The sequence below is a fragment of the Glycine soja genome, chromosome 19, assembly GCF_004193775.1.
Source record: "Glycine soja cultivar W05 chromosome 19, ASM419377v2, whole genome shotgun sequence".
Classification (NCBI taxonomy): domain Eukaryota; kingdom Viridiplantae; phylum Streptophyta; class Magnoliopsida; order Fabales; family Fabaceae; genus Glycine; species Glycine soja.
The window spans coordinates 48591190-48611838 of record NC_041020.1 but is presented as its reverse complement, the minus strand read 5'-3'; the positions used below and the strand labels follow the sequence as shown (position 1 = coordinate 48611838).

The following is a 20649-nucleotide window of genomic DNA, read 5'->3' as shown; positions in this document are numbered from 1 at the left end:
AACAAAAGACAAATGACAAAGTTTGCCGAGCTAGACTTTCACCAAACCTAACTCTCTTTACACTAAAACATAATACCCAACTTGAGATTCAATGTTAATATCGATCATGGTTCAAAAACAATATTTTAATCCCTAATTTCTTAGCTGAAAAGACCTAAGTTCTTCCATTAAATGTCAATTCCTTGTAAATTTGACAAAGAAACTTGTTTTAAGCTTAATGGCCCAAAGATAACCAATAACCCTCATCCTATTACTAACTCCAAGGGTTAACGGATGTTATACCACAAATCAAGATAAAGAGAGTATTGTTAAATCACAATCCCATCCTAAAATCAAGCTATGAAAGTATTTCTCAATAACAAACCATAACAAGCATTAAGAATAGAGGTAAAATGCTAATATTGAAGAACAAGATGCATATAAACATTTTTCAAGCAAAATACATGAGTATAAAGTTTAATTCAATCAAACCCCAAGCAATAACAAAATCTAGTTACCAATTCCATGGGTAGCACCAAAATGCAAGATGGAAGGAAGAAGATGCAAAAAAGGAGCAAGGAGAGCCATTCCCCCTCCCCCCCCAAGGAATGTGTTTTACAAGCTAAAAAAGTATTACCCCCAAATAGACACAAAATTTATATATACAATCCCTAAAAATCTTGAACTTTAGTGAAGTGAAGATATGCTTAAGCAAAAAAAATTAGGCTTAAGCATATTCTACAACTTTGTAATTCTGCACTTCTATCTTGTTTCAACTTAAGCCAAAAGTTGTTTTGCTTAAGCTGATTTCTCCTTTTCATCTTCTCCAAAAAGAAATTTCAATTCTAGCTTGAGTATACTTTGCTTCAATTTTTCACTTCAATCTTTCACAAACTTTGCCCCAAGTCACTTCAAATTCCTACAAGTAATTCATCCACAAGCACATGCAACCAAGCAAAATGATAAATTAAAGAGAAAAATTACAAATTCACAAATTAACATAAAAAAACACACACACAAAGCCCTAAATAAGAAAAAAAATGAAATAATTGTCTAAATTCACATCAGTTTTGCATAGGAGTTTGGAATGTTCATTAAACTTTTTTCTTGTAAGATACATACAGGTATCCCTTACCAATAGTGGGCAGATAGGTCTAATCAGTTTTTCACATAAGCATCAAGTTGTCAAAGTGAAGTTAAAGGGAGCTGCTATTTTCAATGATGGTTAAAATTGGAATTTTTAAAATATTAATTTCCAAGAATGCATTTTTGTAGCATCATGTCTTATTTTTTTGTTACAAGAGGAAAGAAAACCAAAAAGGCACAAACAAAACCTGCAACAGGGGAACTTTGTAAGACTCTTGTCTCTACAAAGTTGCTGGCCATGCATCAAATTGGAGATATGCATTGGTGAAGGAGTGCCTCGACAGTGGAAAGGAGGTAAGAGAGGAAGTTATAAAAAAGGGAAGGGCAAGGTGGAAACATAAAAAATTAGGGGATGCAGAAAGTAATTTGTGTGTTGCAGGAAGCAACGGCCCAGTAAAGGAGTGTGAGGCCCATGTTTTTATAGGGACATGAGCCCAAAGGTAGAGTAACGTGAAAAAGCCCATGTTGAGTGGTGAAGGAGGTTGATGCATCGAGTGGCAGCGCAGTGCGGGCAGTGGAAGTGACGATGGAGCAAGAGTTAGATCCCTCTGTTCCTTGTTGTCAGCATCTGCTTTCTGCAATCTTAGCGATGGAACCTTCCGAGTGCTTAATCTCCCACGCCAGGTTTCTCTTTGCTTCCTTCGTCTTTGTATTTCCGGCATTAGTAGAAGTATGACAGAGTTAGATACGCAGGGCGTGTGGCGGAGGCTCTATCACCGACCAAGTTCAACAATTCATCTCGGATCATTGCCTTTCCACTCCTGTAATCTTATATTCTCCTCTCTCTTTCTCTCTGTTTCTTTTTTCTCTTTAATTGCATTGATTTTATAGAATGCGAAATGCAGGGTGATTTTCATGCTCCTTACTTGAAGACTTTTCTCAAGAAACTCATCACTCAAGTTGAGTTCGACCGTGGCTGTGTGTTGGACCACTTGTACGAACTCTATGCTCACTACATCTCTTCGTTCAAGGTTTTCTTCTATCAACAACTTTCTCCAAGCTTCCTTTTTCTAGTTGCTTCAGAAGTTTTTTCATGGTTTTCTTTTTTTCTTTTTTGCTAGGATGATAGTTTAGGGAAGAGAGATGGCAGAATCTGCAAAAGGATTTCGTTTCTCTTTCCGGATGGTAAATCGTGATTCTGGTGATGTTTCTCCATTCATTCTTATGATGTTATTTCATTCAGCTTACCTTTGGTTGGTAAACTGGTGTCGCTAGGTTGTTCTGAACTCCTAAGTTTTCCGCACTCGAGGGTGCTGGTCTTTTCGTTGCAGTGTTCTCTGAACATGCTTGAAGGTGATACTGGGTATGCTCATGTTTGATATCCCAAAAAGTTGCATATAGAACGTAACATTTCAAGGTTGTTATGTCTTGTTGCTAACTGTGTGTGGTCTTGTTAGTTATTTGTCAATAGTGTAATGTTATATCCTCCTACAAATCCTCCCCCGACTACCTTATAAAGAAAGTATTAAATGAAAAAGTTATTGCATTTAATGTCTTGAAAACAAATTCATACTTACCATACAAAGCAAGTAGGAGGATTAGTAGGAGAATATAGTAGGGTGATTTAGAATTGTTCTTGTCAATATGGTGTTGTGAGTTAAACTTGCATACAACAGTTGCTTCTCCATTATAATCGGTACTCTTGCTCCTTGAGAATACAACTTGTATTGAATTCAGCAATGCTACTGATTTGGGCTTTTGTTGGATCTATCAATTTTCTACAGCGTCCAATATTTCTTTCCTCAATATGCATATGCCATGTGTATGTGGAACCTGCATTAAATTGTTAATGTTGGTATTGGTTTGGTTGTGCAGGTGCTCAATATGGCCATCGAGTCTGTTTCTATCCGAGTTGATACTTTCTCATCCTGAATTATTTTCTAATAAATCATGCTTCGAGGTCAGTTATATGTTTAACAGTTTTTGGAATCAAGTAGCAATTTTAATGTTATCCAATCATGAGTGGCCTTGCATGTGACAATTATGTGATCATCTTCACTTATCAGAGACGCTCTGAGATATATTTGTGCCCTTACAGTGTTTGAAAATTTTGTGTTCTGTTTATTAATTTTTGTCATTTCATTTGTTGCATTAAGATTATCTTTCAGCTGTTCTTATTATACCTTGGTGCACTTTCTTGAAATTTGAAATAGATTGGTTCAGGGGTTGGCCTAGTTGGATTATGTCTTGCCCATGTGAAAGCTTCCAAGGTATAGCCATCTATACTTGATGACTCATGCATTAACATTCTGATTGATGACATTTCTGCTATTAAAGTATGATGTTTTAGTTAAAACAGAGTGAAATTTAAACAAGAAAAAAGTGCTATTTTTTAAATTATTATATGGGTAATATTAGGTGATATTATTGTAGTTGAATTTACTCAATTGGAAGTTTTGGACTTGGTTATCGTCTATCAACAGGTGATATTAAGTGATGGTGACCTATCAACTTTAGCTAACATGAAGTTTAATTTGGAATTGAATCACCTGAATGTTGAAGATGACATGCTGCAAAGAAACAAAGATCCAAACATGGTGAGTCTGAATTTGCTTAGACTGTGCATTGGGTTTTTCTGTCACATATAGAAAATGTAATCCCTCAGCATTCTTCTCTCAGGTTTTGAATATGATACTGAGATTTTTGCTAAACTGTATAAATAATAATTTCCAGTATTTTAAATCTTGAGTTTCTACGTATCTTCTTGCAGAGCGTTGATGTGCTTACTCCAACATATTTCCCCATCCCCTTGTTCATGTTTTCAGTAGTTTCTAGTGAACTGTATGTACCAAGGTTCTGTATTATGCATTGATCCATGTATCTCAGGTAAAATGCTTGCATCTGCCATGGGAATCTGCGTCAGAAAGTCAACTTCAAGATATCATGCCAGATGTTGTGTGAGAGTTCAACTTAAGTTTTTATTCAACCTCTGAGACTTAATTTTTTTGTACTGTTCCTTTAAATTTGTTTGGAATTCAGATGCCATTCTTATTATATTTTTTATTTCAGTTTGGGTGCTGATGTGATATATGATCCAGTTTGCCTGCCACATCTTGTTAGAGTACTTGCCATGCTTTTGAATCAGACGAATTTGGGCTCTTGCAGACAGCATGCAAGCTGCAAGGGCCACTCTCCAAACATTGAACATGAGAATGGTGAACATAATCATGAATATGCTATTGACAAATCTGATGGTGGATGCAAAGCAATTTATAATGATGGTAGTAGTAGCCTGTCAAAGGAAGCACCGGTGGCTTATATTGCATATGTTATCCGGAATATTGAAACTTTCAACTATTTTCTCTCCCTAGGGAAACAGGCTAACCTTGATATTGTGGACCTTACTGATTCATTGAAGCCGGTAAATCTCCTCTGCTACATGAAATCATACAATCAAGCCACTGTAAGACTATTGCGTATCACTTGCAGTAATATACGTAATATACAATAACGATCATTTGACTTTCACATGTTATCTTTTCCTTTTTAACTTGCAAGGTCCTAAGACATGGTGAAGTGATAGAGAAATATATGCCTAGATATAAATATTTAGTCAGAGACTTGCTAAAGATAGAAACTAAAGATTTTAAATTATACTTTGGTTCTGCTCTTAAGCCTATCTACTCCAATATTATAAATTAGAATTCTCTCGATTACACACTTTTAATACTTTTCTTCTTTCTTTTGAGTATGCATGTCACATATTAGCTAAAAAAATTCTCTCTTAACAAATTCAAACTATCATATTTTATCTTTATGTATATACTTTATTTTTTTAACTGTTTATCATTACCTCTAAACTAAATTTTAATATTTTTTTATAAAAAAACTCATTAGTTAAAAATAGCTCTTCAATGAATTATAAATCTAAAATATAATTCATATATTCATAAATATTTATTTATTATAAATTTAATCAGAATTTAATTTAAATATATTGACAACATAAAGCTTTCTCACACTATTATCTAATAATAGATTATTGTGTATATTCATAGACTTGTTATAACTATTATAAAAATCATATTTATGATGATTTTTAATTAGTTGATAATATAATTTTTTATCACACTGACAATATATAAAAATTAAGCATTTTTAATTATATAAAAATTGACATTATTTAGTTTATTGCGTATATCGTGAAGCCTGTCCTTCCATGTTTTTTTGCGTTTCTTTTTCGATTGATAATAAAGACTAGTAATTATGAGATAGGCATATTCTGGTACTCCTCATAATCAATTAGTGTAAGAACATTTGACAATAGTAATTAGTGCCTATACAGGATTTGTATTGGTTTTTTAGAATGATATTATCTGTCTGGAATGAAAGTGGCTAGGCAATTAAAAGTACATCATGTTGTTCTGGAGATGGATTGCTTGGCTGCTTTGCATATGATTCAGGCTAGGAATCTAGCTCCTAGTTTCTGCCAATCTCTCGTTAGGGAAATCAAAGTTTTCTTGAAGAAGAATGATGGGATGATATATGTCCATCATGCCCCTGCTGACTTCATGGCTAAGTTGGATCTTCAAGGGGGTGCATCAGATTTCTCTACATCATGAACTTGATCCTTCTCTTCTTTCTCTCATAGCTTTTGATGCTAGTGAGGTTTGCTTTGGCGTTCTGTAGCTTCTTTTTTCGTTCCGCTTGCTATATAAAAAAAAAAGAATAATATTATCTGTTTGATGTTTTAAAAACACACTGAACACAAAATAGAATTCATGTCTTTTTTTATGTTTTGCTCCATTTTAACATGTTTGGATTAAAAGAAGGTAAGGACAAGTTTGGGGGACGAGAATTGGCCACAGACAGTGGATAACACGTGTACGCAACGAACTGAATGATGTGTTTCTTTACAGGAAGTGATTTGTGAAAAGGAATCCTCCTCCAAAAGTTGTGACAAGCTTGCACCATTAACAAAGATAGTAGTGCTTGCTTTAAATGGATATTAGTTTTATAAAACTGAATATAAACTACCAAGGCACCAAACAATAAAGTTTTCTTGTCAACTTTTTGGAGGATGATTCCTATTCATAAAATCCCAAACACTACAATAGTCTATATCAAAAAAAAATCTTAAATATTAATATAAACTAAATATAAAATATTTAAATTTTAATATGAATTAAGCATTTTGAGATGAAAACATGTTAGTCGTTTTTCTCTTGTTACAAGTTAAATTTGAAGGTTTGTTATGTCCTATCTGAAGGTATGATCAATTCTAAAAGATTTTACATGAACAAAAATTAGGACACATTTTACAAAATCAGAATGTTAAGTTATAGTTATATCAATTAGAAAAAACTTTTTTGAAGGTTTGATATGAGGTAAAAACCTACTTACATGACTTGACTATGTCATTGTGTAAAGTTTAAACAACTAGAGAATGAAAATTCTAAAAGATAATTTCTTATGATAAATATTTTTTTTTAGTTCATTAATTAATATTTAAAGACATTAATTAATAAGATCTTATTTATATATATAACTTCAAAACCAAAAACTGGAGGACAAGGCCATATCCCCAAGAAGTTGCTGTGAAACCCATCACGACAAACACCAAACCAATTATTACCTTCACCAATATTACCTTCAGATAGTTGACGATGGTGGGAAATATTAATAGAACACAGAGAAGACTATGTTCAGAATTAGAAAAATTAGGAATTAATTAAGGATGTAAGTGTCTTTTTAAAATACATTAAAATAGAAATAAAAAAAATATATCAAATTTATTAAAAAGTTCTTAGACTTTAATTGAAAAAATAAAAAATTAAACTTAATTAGATGTGAAAAAATAAATCATATGATTGAATAATACACAATAGATATATGTGTAACTTATTTTAAACTCACAAAATCCTCTTAAAAACGTTGAAGAAAGACATTGGATACTTGCCATTAGAAAAGCAAACAAGAAGATTAATTGGAAAACATAAAAACCTAAGACTTATCCTACTTTAAGACATTGTGATAAGATTAGAATTGTTCAATGCGAATTGCCAGATAGCTGTAAATGTAATACAAGAATAATTGGATAATACATCGGATTTTATGTCACAGTTGTCAAGAAGACATGGTTCCAGCACGTGGACGAGGACGAAGGCCTTTCTCATCCATTCTATCTTAGTTAACCACTTAACCCCTTTGATCTGCTCTCTGCTGGCCAGACCTAACATTTATGCAATTGCAACTGTTAATAAGTGGTAGCAACTACAAGACAAAAAGCCAAACCAAATGCATCACGGGTCATTCTGGTCATCATCATCATCACCATCTAACTAGACCGTACACTTCAGTAGTTACTTTCTTTCTTTGCTTTATTATGTTTCTGTTACCCTTAATAAATTAGTTCAAGAAACTAAAAGAAGAAGAGAATATGAAAAAAATTTATGGAAAACATAATTTTTTATATCTAATATATATTTTTTTAATTCCTTCATCAAATGCTTGAGACAGGAGTTAGCATTTGAAAAAAAAAAAAAAACTTGTTTAATCCTTTGAGATTCCTCGGGATTGGTTCCTGTTTCGAGATTTTGACCCGTCTTTTTATATTCTGTTTTATTGGGATTCTCACAAAGAAAAGTGGCAATCCCAATCGATTCCATACTCTAGTAATAAAAAAAATTGAATCAGCTTAGCGTGGTGAACTGAGTCAGTGAGAAATGGCGGAGAGTGCAGTGGAGGTGATTCATTCTTGGTCTGCTCCAAGATCCCTCAGTACTAGTCTCATGTATTCTTTTGCTCAGGTATTGTACCTCTCACACTCAACCTTTTCATGCCAATGTATTGCTATTCTCTTGCGTTGATAATGCATGTAACACAAGGAACTAACATATTGCATTCTTTGAGTAATGATTGCTAGTAAGTTAGGTCAACAAATGATTACCTAGTCTTCAGTTGATAGAGTAATGATTCCATTAATTAATTGAAACTGAGCTTTGTTATTGACGATTACCTGAAAATCCTGTTTCTGATCATGGTGTTTCCATTTCCATGCTTATATCCGTGTGCCACGCAGAGGGATGACATAGAAGTGCTTGATGAGCCCCTCTATGCAAATTTCCTTAGAGTAACTGGTCTTGATAGACCCTACAGGGAGGAGCTACTCTCCAAAATGGTATTTCTGTCACAAAATTCATTACCTCTCCTCTAATCTTCTTGTACTTGATGCTAAGAACTAGGCTGATTTGATTGTGCTATGATTATTTAAACTAATTAGCTATAGTGCTGATGAACATTTCTTTTTTTGTTTGTTTGTTTGGCTGGGAAAATAAATCTTTCTTAAACTTTGGGGGTATAGAATGAGAGAATTCTGAAAAAGATAAGCCTCAAAGCATATAAGCATATAAAGGACTAAGAATCATGTCCGCATGGATTGGTGAATGGATAATATGACAGTGACCCAATAGGCTCTAATATCATCTTAAAAACTAACTCATAGGATAAGGATTGTCTCTCCACTTATATACACTATTCAGATGTTATCTCTAATCAATGTGCGATTTGGGTTTTCCCCCAATGCCTAGGTGCAGTTTGTTCTGCTTCGTAATGTTAAATGGGATTAATTAAGCCTGCACAATTCAGTATTTAGTTATTTTCTTAAAATTCTTCAGTTGATTTAATAACTGGCTGGTCCGTTCTTTTTTACTGGAGAAATATGAAGATTCTGTCTTTTGCAAGCTCTAGACATTGACCTTTATTGCAATGCTTCCTTAGTTATCATTTATTATAATCATTCCTGTGTCCTTGTCTCTTGTAGTATCCTCTTCCTATGCTTCATATTGAAAAATTTTGGTGTTTCAAATGCGACAGGAAGCCGATGGAAATAAGGTCACTAATGACATAATTTTTGGTCCAGGAAAGAAGAAATATAGATTCTGTAAGGTAAAGAACATCTCTATTGACATGCATTTTCTCACAAAATATATATAGAGAGGAACAATATGACCATTTTTGATAATAAAAAAATATGAGCATTTACTTCAATGACAAGAGATATTATACCATTGATTTTTTATAGAGGTGAAAAAAGTTTATATTCATTTTATCTCATGCTAATTTTGTGATGCAGTAGCTCTGCTGTAAGCCAAATAAACAGAAGCAAGAACCTTCAATTGGCACAAAAATAACATCTTATGCTATTATGTTCAGCATTATGCTAGTTTAGCTGGCTAGGAGTTGTTTTAGGTCTAGGGAAGGGCCCAGTAGCCCACCACTGGCATGGTCCCAAAGTAATTGTCACAGGGGTCCCCAAGAGGAGGGGAAAGGAAACCGATGAACTGTTCCAAAAAAACAAACAAACTACTACTAATTAGTTTATCTTGAGCTTTTGCAATGTGTTATCAAAACCAAGTTTGTTTTCTTCTAACTTCATTATTTATCATTACTTTTCTGTTGACAGCATATATCAAAGCAACGGTTACAAGGTTTGACAGATGATCTGATGAAGAAAGGAAAGCACTTCATTCTGATAAGAAATCCTCTTGATATATTGGTAAAATGTCTTTCATTTATTATTTATTTGTCACTAAATCAACAAGCCAGTTTGGCATGTTGTTTCTCATCTGCACATGTAGTATTGCTCCAAAAACATACAGATCTATCATCTATCTACATCAAAAAACGTTGGCTTGTGAAAAGCCTATGAGCATCATGTTTAAGTAATGTATATAAGGTGCTGCAAATATTTCATTAATTTTTGTGATATTGGGTGGTTATCTATTTCTCTGGTTACTGCCTGACTATTCTTGTCTACTCCACCTAATTGTGTATGTCCAGCCATCCTTTGACAAGGTTGTCCCTCCATCTTTCTATGAGTTGGGTTTGGCTGAGCTGGTTTGTATATTCAATGAGCTTCATGAAATTGGAAAGGCACCACCTGTTATTGATGCTGCAGAACTTCAACAAGATCCTGAGGTATTATCTTGAGCTTTTTGAACATGTTTTATTATTATCAGAGAACAAACCATAAATATAAAATCACTTTGGTTTAGTTGGAATAAGACGAGATAGAATGAGCTAAAAGTTTGTTTCGCAGTCACTATGAAAAGGGAATGACCATTCCCTTCAAAATGGAGGGAATCATAATTCCATTACGTCCATAGTTATCTGCATTACAATTTTCTCTTGTATTTAATTGAAATTAAAAAAAAAAACCTCTATCACCTCATTCACACCACCACCTTTGCACCATCATTATCATCACCACTACTTGCTGTTCCATCCACACTTCCACAGTTCCACTCTTATCACCACCACATTGCTTCCATTGCTGCCACAACTTCATAGCCAACACCAACCCACTTTCATCCCAACCCCCATAGTTACTGCCACCCCATAGTTGCCGCCATTATCATCATCATGGATATTATTGTCCTTATATAAATATTGAGCCTATGTGTAAAATATGATAGACTCACACAAGGGCAAGTGTACTCTACGTAATGGTAGTAGTGAACTCGAAAGTCCAGATATCGAATCCAAAGGACCAGTTATATTCCTAATTAATCAAGTTTATTAAACTATACTAACAGTAGAGATGATTAAAAAGAAAATTTAAATATTTTATGATTTTGGTTTTTATAAGAAAACAAATAAATGAGTAAAAAAGAAGTTTTGAGTTATAATAGGAGTGACATGGGGTTATGACTCACTAGTACTAAATTTTCCTCAATCTTAATCCTAATGAAATTCCTTCCCTAGTTAATTATTAATTCTCAAAATCAACTAAAGTCTGTGATCAAGGTCAGAAGATGTTCTTTGCCTTAAATCAATACCTAAATGATCATGGATATATCAATTTAAGTTAAATGATAAAATCAATTCTAGGGATGATTAATTAAAGATTAACTCATCTATCAAAGATTACCCAAAAAGAGTTTGATTATGCAATTTGGTGCAAAACATTTTATAACTACGTGTAGATATCACTACTATGCGATCAATTGAATATTAGAATGACTGGTTCCAAATAAACATTAAAATAAAGAAAAAAATTAATTAACATAAAACAATGAGAAATTCCATCAAGACCAAGGAAAAGAATACATTTGGACAGTTACATGTAAACCCGGACTAGGGAATTAGCCACACGTGATCAGAGCAAAACCAACAATTCTATAAAAAGTAAACATAGACATACCAATAGGTAAGAATGATGCTCTTCAACTCTTATTCCTTATATTATCAATTAGGATTTAAATCTATAGGTACAAAATTACCGCATGCGTACAAAATTATCGCGGACTGTGACCTTGATCTTCTTATTAGTTTCGAAAATTCATGATATTTAGCTTTTTTTTTCACATGAAATCTCTTAAGCACTTGTCTTTCACAAACTTATATAGAGAGTTTTTTCAAATAAAATATATCAAAATGCATGAATATAACATGAAAACTTACATTAGAATACAGTCAAATTCGGGTTTATCACCGGCCTATTAATAATATTGAGAAACTATTTTAAAATAACACTTTAAATAATTTTTTTAAATTATCTTGCATCAATACTATGATCTTGTTGATTTGCAGGCTACTCTACGTGGTCTCTGTAATGATTTGGAGATTCCTTTTCAACCTGGAATGCTCAAGTATGCAGTTTTTTTTTTGTCCTTTTACAAAGTTGAAATTCCCCCACCCTAATTAAAAACAAAGAGGGGAGGGAGGAACAAAAATGAGTTATCATTAAAGCTAAATTAATGCACTGGACAAGTGAAAAACACAATGTTTGTAGATGGATGATCTATGTATGGTAAAAATTTGTCTTCCTTTCTTTCATGCTCCAATATGTTGTTAATAATAGTGACTTAATTTTCTATATTTTCTATATGCATATTTATATTCAATTTTTTTGATCTTGCAAACACAGACCTTGTGCTATTTTTTATGAATTTTTTTTTCAATTTAGAATCATCTGAGTTTTGATTATTTTTTAGTCATTTGGTAATTGGAATTTTTTTTTAAGGCATTCATCAAGTTAATAATTGGCGTACATACAATACAAGAATAATCCTGTTATTCTTCTGTTGCAACAATTATTTTGCAAACATACATAATGAGTTGGCAATTCATAACTTTTCAGGTGGGAAGCAGGTCCAAAGTCAATAGACGGCTTGTGGGCCCCTTGGTGGTATAAGTCTGTACATAAATCTACTGGTTTTGAGAAACCAAGAAAGTATCCCCAGGTATGTGGTTGTTTTCATCATGGTATGCTTCCAATTTAGTTTCTGTTATGGAGAGAATCAGGCTGTATTTTGACATTGTTTGCTCCATTTCCTATTACAGTATTACTATTATTGTTTGATCTAATAGCAATTGGATGCAAAATTGGGTATTCATTATAAACCCATGTTTGCTAGTCACATAAAAATTTGGAGGATACGAAAATGAAGAAGACTATTTTTTTTTGGGTACCTTGACTGGCATGGGTGACAAAAAACCTGACTAAAGTTAAACTGTAAATTTGTCTTCTTTTCAGCCATTTCCTTTTTCTCTCTATGATTTGTTGGAGCAAAGTCTACCCCTGTATAATATGCTTCGACGCCATGTGAAGAAAAAGTCATCTCTTCTGAGCCCTCCTTTACCTAATCCTGATCTTCCTGTTCCTGCAAACGGGAAATTGCTTGCTTGGGTTGGTGATGAGATTCTGCCACGTGATAGTGCAAAGGTGATTAATTGTATGACACTTAAAAGTCTGCTGTATGCTGTTGATAGAGCAAAGCTTCAGAGTTATACAGATTCTCATGGTTTGAAATTATTACCCTGTGATCTATCAGGTTTCTGTGTTTGATTCAGTTGTCCAAGGAGGTGACTCAGTTTGGGAAGGACTTCGAGTGTATAATGGAAAGATATTTAAGCTTGAGGAGCATCTAGACAGGTGATTTCTCAAAAACTAAGAAGTTAAATTGTTTATGCATAATACTGTCACTTTATTCCAATAATGATCTAGGTGATTAATTGAAATGCATAAATTGAATTAGTAATCTAATAAATTAAATTAAATGAGCATAAGTAAATCATGAACTACAATAAAGCTATAAGTATCACTGTTATTTGCCAGCTTTTGCAATTTGAAGTATAGACATATTTCCTCTTATTTCTTCTTCATTTGCATATGTAGTTTTATAGTCTTTTCTACATTCATTTTAGACATGCAATATGTGATATGCCTGCAGGATTTACTTCTCTTTTCCTATAGAGCATCCTTACCTTTTAAAATCATGATTATATTATTTTTCTTTTTACTCCTGTGAGTCTTTCATATCTTCTCACAAGGCACATACACATCTTGCGTAATCTCCAATAAATCATAGCACAAGGTACAAAAAATATGCTTGGTTGCATTTTTCAATGGGTAGTTCTATTTCCTCTGAAGTAGCATACTGCACCTATTAGAGTAGTCTTACTCGAATTAGGAGTTTTACTCCTCTTGTTAGCTAACGTGGCTTATGCCAGCTGTAATCTGCCTGTATCTGTCTTATCACAGTTGTTCCAGCTGTCAGTTCAACTAACTATAGTTAGTTGACAGTTAGCTTCAGTTAGTCAGTTAGTATAAATAAGTCAGTTGTGACTGTTGTAATCATTGGGTTGAATAATATACATTTTCACTCTTTCAGTTTCTAAATTCTCTTAGATTCTAATAGCACCAAATCAATTTGGGTTGAAAACCACAGTTGCTTCTCCATGATTGTCAGAACTGCAGCACTCAATCTTTTCCAGACAGAGTGCCATACCAGTATGGTGAGCTTTGGTGATATTAATGGCTGGCCAGAGTCGTGTTTTTCATATTCAATTTAGATAACATTTTGTCAAAAAAAAAAGAAGAAAGAAACTGATAACTATAAGAATTACATAAGAATTATCTGACCGAACGTATTCCTAATTTTTCAAAGCTTTTATACTGCACACTGTTCAATGTAACTAAAATGTTAAATTATTACAAATATAAAATTAATAAAACAACTTTTTTCATTGGGAAATTCTTAGTGTATTCTCATCAATTCTTGATTTTAAGAGTGGAAATGTTCTTCAGTTACGTGTTATGGTTTTACATTTTTTGTTGGATTAAAACTAAAGCTAAAGGCCATATATTTTATACTCATAATATGTTTTATTTCTAAAACATCTTCTCATCATCAATGTTGTTGACCTAATGTCCTCTTACATTTCTTTCTTCTTATTAGGTTGTTTGATTCAGCAAAAGCTTTAGCTTTTGAAAATGTTCCTACTTGAGATGAGGTGAGTCTAAGATGCATTCAGTTCATCTAGCATGTTAGTCATATGGTACTGTTTTTCTGTAAAAAGCAAAGTACTAAATGCTACTGTCTTCAGTCTTGTTTAGGTTATCATCATAATGAATGTTGTTCAAAAAATTACAGATTAAGGAAGCAATTTTCAGAACTCTAATTAGGAATGGCATGTTTGACAATTCACACATCCGGCTTTCTCTAACACGAGGGAAAAAGGTTTTTCTCTCTCTTATTTATCATTTCAGCTAAGTAATTTCTTCAAAGCTAATAATTCATCAAATTCTGTTCAATCTATCAGTCACATGACAATGCTCAGCATTATATGGTGGAAGCTTCATAGTTTTAATAATATATTATAGACTATATGCACAAAAGGGAATCTCAACCTGCTTCTTGGTATTATGCAGTGTCCTGATTATTATATTGACCAGAAATCTCTATCATAATAGCAAGATGCAAAGGGTCTGCTGGTTTGATTAACTAATGTAAAGGATTATTCTGTTTCACTAGGTTTCTTCTGGGATGAGTCCAGCATTCAATCTTTATGGGTGTACATTAATTGGTAACTTCCTATCCCTTTGCCAAATAAGTAACATTGACGCTAGTATCAAAGTTGTTATATTCCTGAAAGAATTTTTGTATACCAATCTTGGCATTATTGGGCAATTGATATCAAAAGAAGAAACACTACCACCCTACTGTTGCATTAAATCTTTGATGACAGTGATTTTGGGGACATAACTAGGAAATTACTTTTTGTTTAGACACAATTATCTTTTCAATAATATGTTGTTATGACTTGAATGGATTATACAGTTTAAATACTTACGATGGGATTCAATTTAGAAATCATATGCTTTTATTGGGTGAAATTTATCTGAGTATACGTGGTGGTTAGTTGAGTTGATAAAAGAATATTTGAGAAGGGGATCAAATCAAGTCTTTCCCCAAAAGGAGCTCTATGCAAAAGTACTGAAGAAAGCAAAACATGATAGAGAATACATAGCTGACAAAAAGAATGAATGATTGACAAAAATATTAGGTGACTAATAGCAGATCAAACTCAAAAATGGATAAAAGAGCTTGCAAAGGTGATTTTCATACTGGTTGTATCTCCAACATGCAGTCTACGTCCATTCCCCACCAAATGTGAGATTGTCCACTATCAAACTGAAGAGTTCTTTGATCCACCTGGCCTATCCAAGCTATTTGTAAGTTTTTTTCCTTTTACCATAGCCTATCCAAGCTAGAAGCAAGTAGTTTTCTTCAAAACTAGTCTCTTCAAGCTTGATCCAACTAGTTTTTTTCTCAACCTTATCGTCTCTAAGCTAGCAACAAGTATTTTTCTCAACTTTATCTTCACCAGAGCTAGCAACAATTCATCCCCATAGAGGTTTTACGATAAAAACAGAGTGTCTCTCAAATATAGAGATGGATATACAGATATAAGCTCACTATAGAGTTACAAGATGAAAATCCAACAAAATCACAAAGGAATCTCTACATTTCTTCTTTCTTTTCATTTTTCCTTAGCCTTCTATTCTGCTTTAGGCCCCTTCGAGACAAGGGCTGCTTCTCTCTGCTTCATCCACCCCTGATAGAAGAATAGGAGAATGGTCAATGCACTGACACCTATGAAGCACGACCACCTATCCTGTTTGAAGTGTCAGTGTCAGGCAAGTTTCCGACATTAACACTTGTCTGACATGTGTTTGACATTTCTTATTAGGTGTTTAATTAAAAAATCATTTTTTGACAGATCATTTAAGCCGACACTTCCATATTGATAGATAGACACTAATATTATTAAATAAGTAGGGCTATTTGTTACGAAAAATTTCCACACGAATTGTATGACTTGGACATGGACGGATAGAATTCTTTTGAACCACTATTGATTAAAAACGTTTAAAAAATATATAAGGTGAGATTTTTCAAAATCACATTTCATGTGAATTTTACGAAATTTCATTCATAACAATTAGCATTTCTGTTGTTAAAAAGTATTCATTTTTTAATCTTCAAAAATTGATATGTTCTTTTAAGCTTTGGTAAACTTTCACACTTGTCTTTAAACTAAGATCAAGCAAAAGCATGCAGTGCTATGAAGATTAAAATGTTTGGAATCATCAGTTAATGAAATGCCATGTTGGATTCCTTGGGCTAACATGTTGATCTGTTAAATGGACTTGACATGATAATTCATATGAGCTAAAATTTGGTTGCTTAACCCGATATAATGTGAAAACATTTTGGTTCTGGAAGAGTGTCATTTGTGGAGAAATACAAGATGGCATTTTCATGTGTTTTCACTGATATTCAAATGGATAGACAATTTATACTATATTGATTCTTTAAATATGCAGTGCTTGCTGAATGGAAGCCCCCAGTATATGATAATAGACGTGGTATAGTTCTTGTAACAGCCACAACGCGCCGTAATTCACCTAATGTAAGTTTTTTTTTTATACTTTTTTTTAAAAAAAAAATATGTATAAGTTTGAGTTACTACTAAATTTTTAGTCCTATATTAAGTACTAACTAATAGTAAACATCCAAGATTTTCTATTATTATAACCCAAGTGACGCCACTGATTTAGAATCAGAGTTTGGGTATCGATATATAGAAGTAAGAAAGGTATTATTTGAGTTGGCAATGGTGCGAAGTTGAAATCTCCAGAATACAATGGTCAAACTTGATGAAAGTCAGCGTCTCTTGACTATATCAAATCCAACATCTTATTAGTCTCCAGTTATCATGGTTTTTTGGAAAGCATTTGATTGACATGGTTTATAATCATATGCATGGATTTGCTTTTGTTCTTTCCCCCATAAATTATAAACATATGGATAATGGAGATTGAGAGGAAAAAAGAGAGGTGCCTAAAAAGTTAGTCAGTCATATGGAAAATGGGAGGAGTACAGAAAGAGGCTGAAAGAAATACAAACCGAATAGAAAATATAAAGATGTGTAGTGGTGTAATGGTGCTATCTCCAAATTCATTGTCCTGTCCTGGTTTGAGTTGATGAAAGAAAGATTTATAAATTATTTAATGCTATTTAGTTGAAGAACTTATTGCCATTATAATAATAATTAAAAGTGGCTAGTGATAGCTTGTCATGCAATTGTAAAAGAATGAGATTTGTTCAAACCAAAAAAGTATCTATTTGATTGGCATACACCTTTAGTTTGATCAATATAATAGACTTTGTCCCATCCCCTTTTGTTGTTTTCTTTACCAGAATTTGGATTCGAAGATTCATCACAATAACCTTCTCAATAACATACTTGCAAAGGTATTTTCCTATTCTCCTCAACATATTTACATGTACTAATAAACTAAAATGTGTTAAATACTGTGATTGGAAGTGGATGATTTCTATGTAACAATGATGGCTGTTGAGTTAATTTGACAGACCAATCGTTGGAGTAATTTCAATAGAGTATTGTGGATAATATTGTATCGGGAAAAGAAAATGCAGTTTATGTTTATTTACCCCTGCTATTATGATTTATTGTATGCAAAGAGACAGTGGACAATTAATTGCCACAGCTACAACCGCAGCATATTATAATTCAATTGACTGTTACAAGCATGATAGAAATCATAATTTTGTTGCACCTTGTCTTACTAGAGAAATGCTAGCAATGCACTAACTCTTTTGAACATTTTTTCTACTATTGGTTAAAATTTATTGAAAATTGCAAATTTTTTAGTCCTCCTTATTTAATGAGTCTTTCTCCTTAGTTTGTAGTTTTTAATAAATTTTAACTAATAGTAGAGAATGTGTTAAAAAGAGTGTGTTGCTAACACTTCTCTGTCTTGCTAATATCCTGTCTCAATGACATATTTTACTACATTTTTAAAATATCATTATTGGCCTAGTGCAGATTGAAGGCAATAATGCAAAAGCAGATGATGCAATCATGCTCGACCAAGATGGTTATTTATCAGAAACCAATGCAACTAACATTGTATGTCCTCAAATTTGCCCTCAAATTTGCCCTCAAATTAGCCCTAACTGTAAGGAGGGTCTTTATTGTTTTGCTAATTATCTGCTAGGGCTTTCTAGGTAGCAGGAGATGTTTCTTGGAGTCCAAGCTCTGGAATACTGTATACGCACTATATTTTTTTAAAAAAATAATATAAATAAAAAACAACAACTCATTATGAATAACTTTGAGCTGATGACAAAACAATCAACTCAATGCATGGCTAAAAAAATGTGAAATCATCTCGTGTCAAGTCTCCCTATTTGAGAAGGATCTCAGGCTATTCTTTTTGCAACAAGGTTCACTTAGTATGGTACAGAATATAATGATTTGAATTACTTTAACTCATTTATTGCTCTTCTTTCTGCAGTTTGTTGTTAAAAAAGGCCGTGTTTTGACCCCTCATGCTGATTACTGTCTTCCTGGCATTACTCGTGCAACTGTAAGTTGTGTGCATTCACCCAATTGTTTTTAAACCAATTTTTGTAGATATGTTAGCATTTATGTTCGGACGCAATGCAATTATAAGATGACACCTGAATACCAATTTCATCTGTAACTGTAAGTAGTACTGTTATTAAGTATCCTATTGTGTGTCTGTTTGGAAACCCGCTGAGAAGTAAAAAATCACATTTGGGAAGTGGTAATTATAATTATTAGCTTCCTATTTTCACGTCTGGGATGTGGAACGTAACACTATTATTTTCTTTACTAGAGTGTCATTGCGTTGGCAAAGAATAGTTTTTTTTTTTTTGTTGGAAATGAAGTAGATGAATAGAAAAGGTCATGTTTATAATTTCAGTCAAAAAAATGGAAAATTAGTTTTCCCTCCTTGATATTCTAAATTATGTATATCAATGAAGTGTACTCCAGGATTGATGGAACTCTTCTGCTTCACAATTTTAGGTAATAGATCTTGTGGTGAAAGAACAGTTAACCTTAGAGGAGCGCAGAATCAGCTTGTCAGAAGTGCATACTGCAGATGAGGTTCAAATATGCAATTTCAAAAATCTTCTCTCTCTCTCTCTCACTATATATATATTAATTCATTGTTACAAGTTACACTAACTCTTTTTTTTTATTGAAGTTACACATACTCTTATACTATTCAATAACTTTTTATTATATAATTTTATCTTAAAATCTTCTCTACCGTTAAATTGAAAGTTTTCATCATATAGATCATATGTAAAAAATTTATATTAATCTAAAATTATTTAATACTCCATTGATGTACATTTAAAATAATGTAATATACTTTTAAAATATATAAAATAAGAACCATTTGATTTTATACTTGTGGTTGTTCAATTTTGATAAAACTTAACACAAATAAACAAGGTATTATATAGTTATAGTCCATAGTCGGGTTGGTGTAATTTATGGCAGTGTTAGTTTATCTCTCCGTATATATTTGGTCCAATTTATGTTGTTATAACTAGAAGACTTGTCTTGAAGGTATGGACGACTGGAACAATGGGAGAACTAAGCCCGGTAAGTGCCTTATTATACCTTATCAATTGAATCTTATTATATATTGTGTGAATGTGCTGCTGGGTATGCATCTAGAATATTACCTGTTTGGCTGATTCCTTTCATAATCAATTGCACAAATGATTGTCAATCCTGAAAAGAATGTTGATTGTTATATATTATTACGATGATGATGATGATGATGATGATCAACTTTGTGTCCAATAAACTCTTGGATTATGATTTTTTTTGTTACTGGTAAGAGCAAATTAATTAGCAAAGATAGGACAAGCAATAAGAACATTGGTTAAACTGACTAACTCTGCATTGTGCCTTATGGATGATAGGAGTTAGATGGTATGAGATTAAATTAAACTTTATTGGATATCTTCTTTAGGTAGTGAAGGTTGATGGTCGCATAATTGGCAATGGAGAAGTAGGACCAGTCACTAGAAGGTTGCAAGCTGCTTATAAAAAGTTGACAGAACAGTCTGGTGTACCTATACCAACCTATCTTAAGACTTGAAAGATAGTGCAAACAATTTTCTCTTCTGCTTTTAAGCTAATGCAAACAATTTTAGACTTTGCCACACCACACTTTTTTGGTCTTAATGTTTTTCATAATCCCTATTTTCTTTTCATCTCTTCCAGACTGCAGTTGGAAGTGAGAGGAAATTACTGCTGTCCATTACTAAAAACTACATATATGGAAGCATTTTTCCCTCGGAAAAAAAATGGATTTCTCGTATTAATTAATAAAGTGAAGACGACCTTTTTCTCTCAGTTTTTTTTGGGGAAGGGGGTATA

General features: G+C 32.9%; 1 pseudogene; it reads left to right on the top strand.

Moving 5' to 3' along the window:
• Window positions 1-1595: 1595 nt before the first annotated feature.
• Window positions 1596-20625, top strand: LOC114398902 (annotated as a pseudogene).
• The last annotated feature ends 24 nt before the right edge of the window (window positions 20626-20649 follow it).